General features: G+C 45.4%; 1 protein-coding gene across 1 annotated transcript in view; it reads left to right on the forward strand.

The window, feature by feature from the left end:
• The first annotated feature begins 4,830 nt into the window (after positions 1-4,830).
• The window catches only part of RPSA (ribosomal protein SA), a 9,307-nt gene continuing 6,566 nt past the window's right edge, over positions 4,831-7,571 (forward strand). The window contains exon 1 of the mRNA XM_009321208.1: positions 4,831-4,835. The gene's annotated coding sequence lies outside the window, so the exon portion shown is untranslated. The remainder of the gene's footprint in view (positions 4,836-7,571) is intronic.

The following is a 7,571-nucleotide window of genomic DNA, read 5'->3' on the forward strand; positions in this document are numbered from 1 at the left end:
TCATAGTGCGTGCTGTGCAAACTTGGGTACAGCCTGCTCCCCTCTTCACTTGTGCCTCTGTGCTGGCTGTCTGGGTTGGGACTCTTGCAGCTCCGTTGGCATTGCCGCAAAGCTGGGTATAGAAGTATGCATCCTGTTCTGTAGCGTGCCTTGCAGAAAACATAGCTTTGGCTTTTATTTTCTTAAATACCTAGGGATATTACAATTCACTTTAGAAACAGAGCAGATGTCTCTAAATATGAAGACATGACACTGTAGCTGTACAAAAAACCGGTACTACCTACCTGTTGTTCGTAAAATTTAGAGTGTAATTTGCACAATCACTGCCTGCCCTGGCAATCTCCTGAGCACAAGAGTAGAGGGGACGTGGATAGTAAAAGACGTTCTTTATCAGATTCCAACTCCAAGAAGGTTTAATGGCTGACGTGAAAGTTAAGTCTGAGTAAAGTGTAAGGGGACAGGCTGGAGGCTTGGAAGGTGCTGCCTGTTTTTAGCCTCAGCCCGTCTGCGAGGGGAGACTGGCACTATACAGTGCAGGAGTCTCCAAGAATGGTGGTGGAGGGTCCCGTGCGCACATGTCAATATGTTAATAATAGAGCACTGCATCAAATCATTCCACGTTGTGACTGACAAGCTGTCAGATTCCCTCTGCTGCTTCTCACTGTCAGGCATGTAGGCACATCATTTGCCAAATCCTAAATATGAAGAACTGTTCCTTTCTTTTGCTGTCCCTCCTACCCTTAGTGACCTGAACTCGTGAGGGTGCATGAAACAGTGGTAACTGCACATCCTGCTGTTTGTTATCCTGAGCACTACTGGCACAGAGAGGTGGAGAACCAAGTCTAGGATTGCTGACCGGGCGGAGTAAGGTGGCAATTAAATGAGTTACCTCATGTGTCTTTTGCTTCCCTACGCATGGGATCAAACCAACATATTATACTGGAAGCCTGAATTTATTTGGGGCTTTCTTAATCTGGTGTGTGAGTTGGATCTGTTGTTCATCCTGGGCTGTGGCAGTCAAGGGCTGTGCATGGTGTCGCCTGCAAGGTGCTTCACGAATATTTTAGTTCCTGATTTAGCAATGGCAAAGCAGCGTGCAACTTGTGCAGACAGAAACTTAGGCTCTTAAAAATGAGGCAAGCGAGCAAAGAATGCCAGGTGATAAATCTTGAATTAAGTAACGTCCTCATCAGAAACTTGAAATGCAGGAACACTTCAGTGGCTTTTACGCCCTATACTCCTGCCTGGTCACATAACAAAGGAAGAACTAGAGAATTTATTCTGATGTGCTAGTGTCTTAAAGTCTATTGGGTTTTGTTTGTTTGTTTTTTTTTAAATCTGGATTCAGGCCTAAAGCAGTGTTAGCTTTTCCTTTGGGAAAGTTCTTCCATTCCCCTCACTTTGTGGAGAATGAGGTGGCTCTTTGTTGTTGCAGTAGAGTGAAAAAGTATATGCTTTTGATTTGTGATTTAGCCTGGGCTCCTTTGAGTTTAAGAAATAGAGAAACTAAACTGCACTGTGTTTCATCAACCCCTGGTGCTGCAAATCCAAAAACTTCTCTACATGTGAGCTGGGGAGAGTGAATTTTGCAGTGCAAGTTTGTTGTTTGTTTTTCTTTATTATTTCTCTTGTCAGGTCTCTCATATATAGGGGAAGTGAAAGCCTGAAGTTCTGTTTCACTGTCTTCTGAAAGCTGTATCACACAGGGAGGCACAAGACTATTTGTCAGCTCTGATCCTTTTCCCCTATTCAAAAATGTTGTTTCTGAACTGATTTGTCAAAGTTACTTCTTGATAGATATAGCAAGTCAAGAAAAACAAGTGTGCGGACTTGAAGTTTAGATGTATTGTCCTTGAGGTTGTATGCTTCTAATTAACAACAAATGGTCACTGTACAACCTAAATGCAAAGTAAATCAAATAAAAGATCCGGACACGGGTGCTTAATCACCTACCTGCATCACGCCAACAATTCAACGCTAACAATCCTATCAGATAATAATTTCCAAAGCCATCTTAGCTTGGATTCCAGAGAAGGTGGTGTGATCCCTTCTATATATGGCAGGATCGCTGTCGGATCCCTCTCGGAATGACCTCTGTTGCTGGCAATACACTATTGGTGAACGTGCACTGGCCCTGCTTGCCCCTGCAGCTGTAGTGTAAGAACACAATTGGTTGACACGTTGAGGCAGTCAGTATTTAAGTGAAGTGTAAGGACACAAGAGAAATGGTCTGACTGTTAACGTTTTAGAAACTTCACACTTCCACTCCTTCTGTGCCGATGATTTTTTTTCTTTTCCTTGCACTGTTTAAACAGAACTGGAGCTTTGGAACATTGCATAGGTTTGAGTATTGTGAGTGTTTATGTGTCTATATAAAATATTTATGTGAGAAGGTGTATTATATGTTTCTATTAAAAACTGGTTGACAAAATGAACCATGTCATCTCTTCAATGTTTCTTTAAAAAAAACAACCCCCAAACCAATCAAACCCACAAGGGTTGGGATGGAATAGAGGCTTAAGAAAGCAAAAGAAGTTTCCCAAGATGACAGGACTGTTGGATGAGTTCAGAGCCCATAGAAGGCAGTGCATATTCTCTTTTTCTGTGGGGTATAAGATACGCAGGCTGTGCTAGTACAACCTAAATCAGCTTTACTTAAATGGAAAAAACACATAGCAATGGGGAATCTTGTCTTTTTCACAGCTTCCTCTGCCTGCCTGCTGTGTGTAAAGACTGGTGGAAATTGAATCTCCATACCAGCTGGTGAAATACCCGCTTTTACGACAGTGGGGTTTTGAGCACTCTGGGGAGAGGCTGTTTTTTAATCTCCTGCCAACCAGGTCTTTGCTACTCGGGCAGTCTGATCTCAGCAGGGGACCAGAAATTGTACCTGGGGCATAATTCTCTGCTGCGAGGCATAGTGCAAGGTGATGCTGGATTGCTGGGATCTCCTCTTGCTTTCACAGCATGGCCCTGGGATTCAGTAGGAGGCAGGTTGTGCTAAGCAAAACATCAATATTGTTGATACCGAGATGTACATCTTCCAGATGCGAAGATCCCAAACCGCTCCTCTTTTGAGATGTTGCCTGGATGATGCATTCTTACATGGAACAATTTTCATGAAGAATTACCTGTAACAGACTTACCAGGCAGCCCTGGTGTGCAGCTTTGTGCCAGCTGGACCTGAACTGCTTATGCAGGTACTCGATAGCAAATTAGGCTTGCGATAGTGCCCGCTCTTAAATGCCGGGCTGCCCAGAGCTCTCCTGCTGCCTTGGAGAACCACTTCCAGTGTAGAGGGTGTTTCTGCTCACGCTGCTGACAGCTGCCCCAGCTGTGAGAAGAGAGAGCAGACAAGCTCCCTAACCCTCTTGGGTAGTGGAGGGTGGGAAAGAGAGAAAAGGAACGGTTTAAAGGCGCCGTCCTTGTCATAAAACATTGAATTATGGATCTCCCTTTCACCTAAAAACCAAGCAAACGCTTTGCTTGCTTTTTTAATTTTTATTTTTAATGTATTATGTGCCACGCATAATCACTGACACCAGTACTGAGCAGAAAATATTCCTCATCTCACACACACACATATATATCTGTACTTCTGCAAAACCAATGTGGAGCTCTTGAATATGCTTATCCCTTCTAGCATTGCTTCTGGTTTCAAAGTATCGAGCTGATTTTCCACATTGCACTGTTTCTTATTGTCTAATTTTATCACTATAAAATGCTTTGGGAGATTTTATCATAATGCATTAAGGAATTTTAGTAAAAATGATGAAAAAACAGTAAGAGGTTAAAGTGAGACCCCACAACTTTTGTGACAGATGTTAGGCCTAATTCTAGCTTTGTAGAACTAGAAATAAGAAGGGAATAGATTTGCCAAAGTATGTTTCCCCAAGACATGACAGAATGAATAACAAACCTTTGAAACACAAGCCAAGACGGTATTTACAAAGAAGCATGGTACTGTGCAGCTTCACAAGAGGTGGGTCGATCTCCCTGGGTTCCTCTTTGTCTTCTGGAGGGTCCAGCGCCAGGGCTTCCACACCTTCTGTTGGATGACACCCACCGGACTTTTGGTGGGATAGATACTGCCCAAACATCGTTCTTCCTGAGCCTCTTCCCAAGATGCACCATTCGATCCATTCGCCACAGGACCCCTTTTGGCAGCGGAGAACACCTGCACTGCAACCCAGTGGCTCTCTGCCACCACTGGGCGTCCTGTTACAGCCCCCTACTCCAGTTTGGGGGGGAATAGGCTGAATTCAAGGAGAAAGCTACCGGTAAACACTCTATGCTAAAATTGTTATTTGGCATTTCTGTGTGTATCAATAAATATGTGGCTTAATTGCATGTGTGTCAGGCCCATAGATTTGGGAAATGCTTTTGTATCCTCCTTTCACACGGAGTTGCTTTCTGCCCACAGGCTTCATACTTGATGTGATTTGTCTGCTCCCCTGCACCCCCTCCTCCCCCCCGCGCTTTTTTTTCCCTCTTTCTTTCTTTTTTAAATTAAAGCATCAGAAATTTCCATATCCCCTCCAGGACTGCAGATGATCCTCTGCCAAATGCATTTTCTCTTGTGACATTTGATAGTGTGTGATCTGAAAACATCTGCACCCAAGTGTTGACCCTTGCCGCTCCGTTGCGGAGTTGCCCAAGGCTTTGGGAGCAGTCCTCTGGTGAGGCAGGGGGAGGTTTTGTTACGCTCCAGGCTATGCACCAGAGACCCCGCTGACACACGGCGCCTGGCAGGAGCCGAGGTCCTAACCGTGAGCCACCGGAGCTCGGCGGGGCTGCAGGAAGCTCTGCTGCTCTGGCAGGTCAGGCGTTGGCATGTACAGTATGAACCTGGCTGGGCTTCACTGGGAGTGGGTAGAGAAATCAAGGCTCAGGCAAAACAATTCCCTTGCAATTGAATAAGGCGAGTAAAATCCAACCAGATAAATCTGGATAATAATAGGGGCCTTGTGGGGAGCACAGCCCCTCACTGAGGAATCATGTCAATAAAATCACGCATGCCCATTGGGTAAATGTAGCAGAAATGCCAGATTTGCATACGGATATAGCCACCCCTTGCCTTGCTTTTGTTTCCTAGGACCTGAGCCTAGCTGAGCTGGCTTCCCAAAGCACAGTCCAGCCCATGGAGCGGGCATGCTACAGAAGCCATGCCCAGGTATGCTGTCCCAGCTGTCTGCGTGGGAAGGGATGGGGCAAGCGCCATCCCACCCCCTCTCCACGCCCTCCCAAACCTCTCAGCACACCAAACCAGAGCAAGTCGAAGAGGAACAGCCCCTGCTATGGCCTTGTCCACCTGAGTTACTCAATAACTTTGCCCACCGTGTGAGCTGTTCCTCGCAACTGTAGGGTAGGCTGTGATGAGAATGGCAGGGTGCATCACCCCAGGGGCTCTTCCAAGCATTTCACTGATTGCTGCCAGTGACTGACAATAGTTTGCACAACAGAAGTAGGAACGTCTCTATCCTTCACATTCAAGCTCATTACATTTAATATCAGCTTCAATATCTTTGTAATCAGATATGGTGTCTAAGATGTAAGAAGTTTCTCTCAGTTAAGTAATATTTTGAAGCTAACTTAACTTTTAAAATACAACATCGGCCACGCTGCGTATAATTAGGTAGCCAAGTTCAGTGTGAATAGTGACAGGAGAGACGTGGTCTAAAATACGTAAGTTACACTTCTACCTGAGGGATATGTTCATAAGTGACAGAGATTTATTTTAAAGTGCCTCAGCACACAGGTAAAAAATAAAAAAACCTTTCAGGCTGCTTAAGAAAATAATTAGAAATACTTTACTGTCAAGCTTTAACACGACTCTTCCAAGCCCTCTCACAGGCTGTGGAGCTCATGGTCTACCAGAAAGGGCCCAAATTGTAACAGCAAGAAATCAGTTAAGTATCAGAGATTCCAGAGGAGCCTGGAATGCTTACCGGCGGCACTCCTTTGATAACACTGTATTTACTGCAATATTTGTTACTGAACTTCCAATCGTTATGTTCAAATACACTTTTAATACAGTTGTTTTTTAATTATGCAGAAGAGCCCTCCAGACTAAATCCATTGCACACACTACGGTAACACCACCGCCTCCTCTCTTCCCCCCCCAGGCTAATATTCACATCGTGCTCCTGTTAGGAGACACACGGTTGGACTCAATGATCTTAGAGGTCTTTTCCAACCTTAATGATTCTATGATTCTATGATTCTATGTTGTATGACACGCCAGCAGGTCAGCTCTCACTATCCGCAGCGCACTTATCGAAGTGCAGCGAAGGTCTATAATCTGTTAGGTACCTGTGCAATAAATAGTTCATGTTCTTGCTGAGAGCTCACTTAACTATTTGCTGAGTTTTGTTTTACCTACCTTTGTCACCACCGTGTGGTGAATGTGTGAATTATTCTCTTAAAGAATATTCTAAAACTGATCTGGTAATCTTGCTAATTAAGATCATCTAACAAGCATACAGAAAAGAAGAACAGCGTGAGAGCCAGCTCCTGACTTGCAGGTTGAGGTTTTGCGGGAGTGATGGAAAGCAGCTGACAGTAAATGCACAAATCGCTGCTCACCAAAACAGGACAAGGTCTCATTTTACAGGAAGCGAAGAACATACGTGAGATGATGTTGTAACCTGCTACTTAAATAATCTCCTCCAGAGCAACTCATTGCGCAGTCATTGCAAAGGGGCTGTCAGGAGGTTTGATGCCCAACCACACTGCTACAGTTATATGACGTTAAAATAGATGAGAGAAAACTAGAGGAGCACTGTTATTAGAAAGACTTGAACATGAATTACTACTTGCAGAAGGCACTGACAATAGTGTCTGCACTGTCCAGAAATTCATGCAGATCTGGACAATAGCAAGCATAACGAAGTAAATACCGCTACTTTTCTTTTTCCTAAGAAACTGCGCTCTCAGGCCTGTGTCTCCTCCCTGAACATGACAGAAGAAGAGAAACGTGAAGTCTGATCACTTTCTGCTGCTTCTTAAAAGCAAACAAACAAATCCCCCCAAAGGGGAAATTATCTCATTAATGGCCGCTGCAGAACAGAAAGGGTAAGTTCAGTGCCAGTTTAACCTAATTCTACCGTAATCTGCAATTTCTCCGAAAGGCCGGGCAGCACCAGCGAGCGGAGGAGGGACGGGAGAGCAGAAGAGACGCTGCGGCCTCCTGGAGGCCTCCTCCCGCTGTGAGCGAGCTAGAAGCCGTGTAGGTACTTCAGCGAATAACCGTCAACCCCTGAGAACGAGAGAGCGTATTTGGCTTTCAACAGGAAAAGAGAATTCTGAAGTGTCACACCGAGTCTTTGATTTCTCTTCAAGGGCTCAGAAGACGCCGTAAGTTTGCTCAGAGCACCAGCCGCGGCACACCGGAGAGGACGCCCCCTTCTTACCGGTTTCCTTCAGAACCGTTCCCAGAACAGGGGCGAGAAAGAGCTCGGGAAGGGCGGAAACGCCCGGGCTTAAACCCTGCGCGGGGATCCCGAGGAGACAGGGCTATAACGCGGCCCCGACGCGGCCCCCGGCGCTGCCCCGACCAGCCCCGGTAACGG

This window comes from Pygoscelis adeliae, unplaced genomic scaffold (genome assembly GCF_000699105.1).
Source record: "Pygoscelis adeliae isolate BGI_AS28 unplaced genomic scaffold, ASM69910v1 Scaffold280, whole genome shotgun sequence".
NCBI classification, from domain to species: domain Eukaryota; kingdom Metazoa; phylum Chordata; class Aves; order Sphenisciformes; family Spheniscidae; genus Pygoscelis; species Pygoscelis adeliae.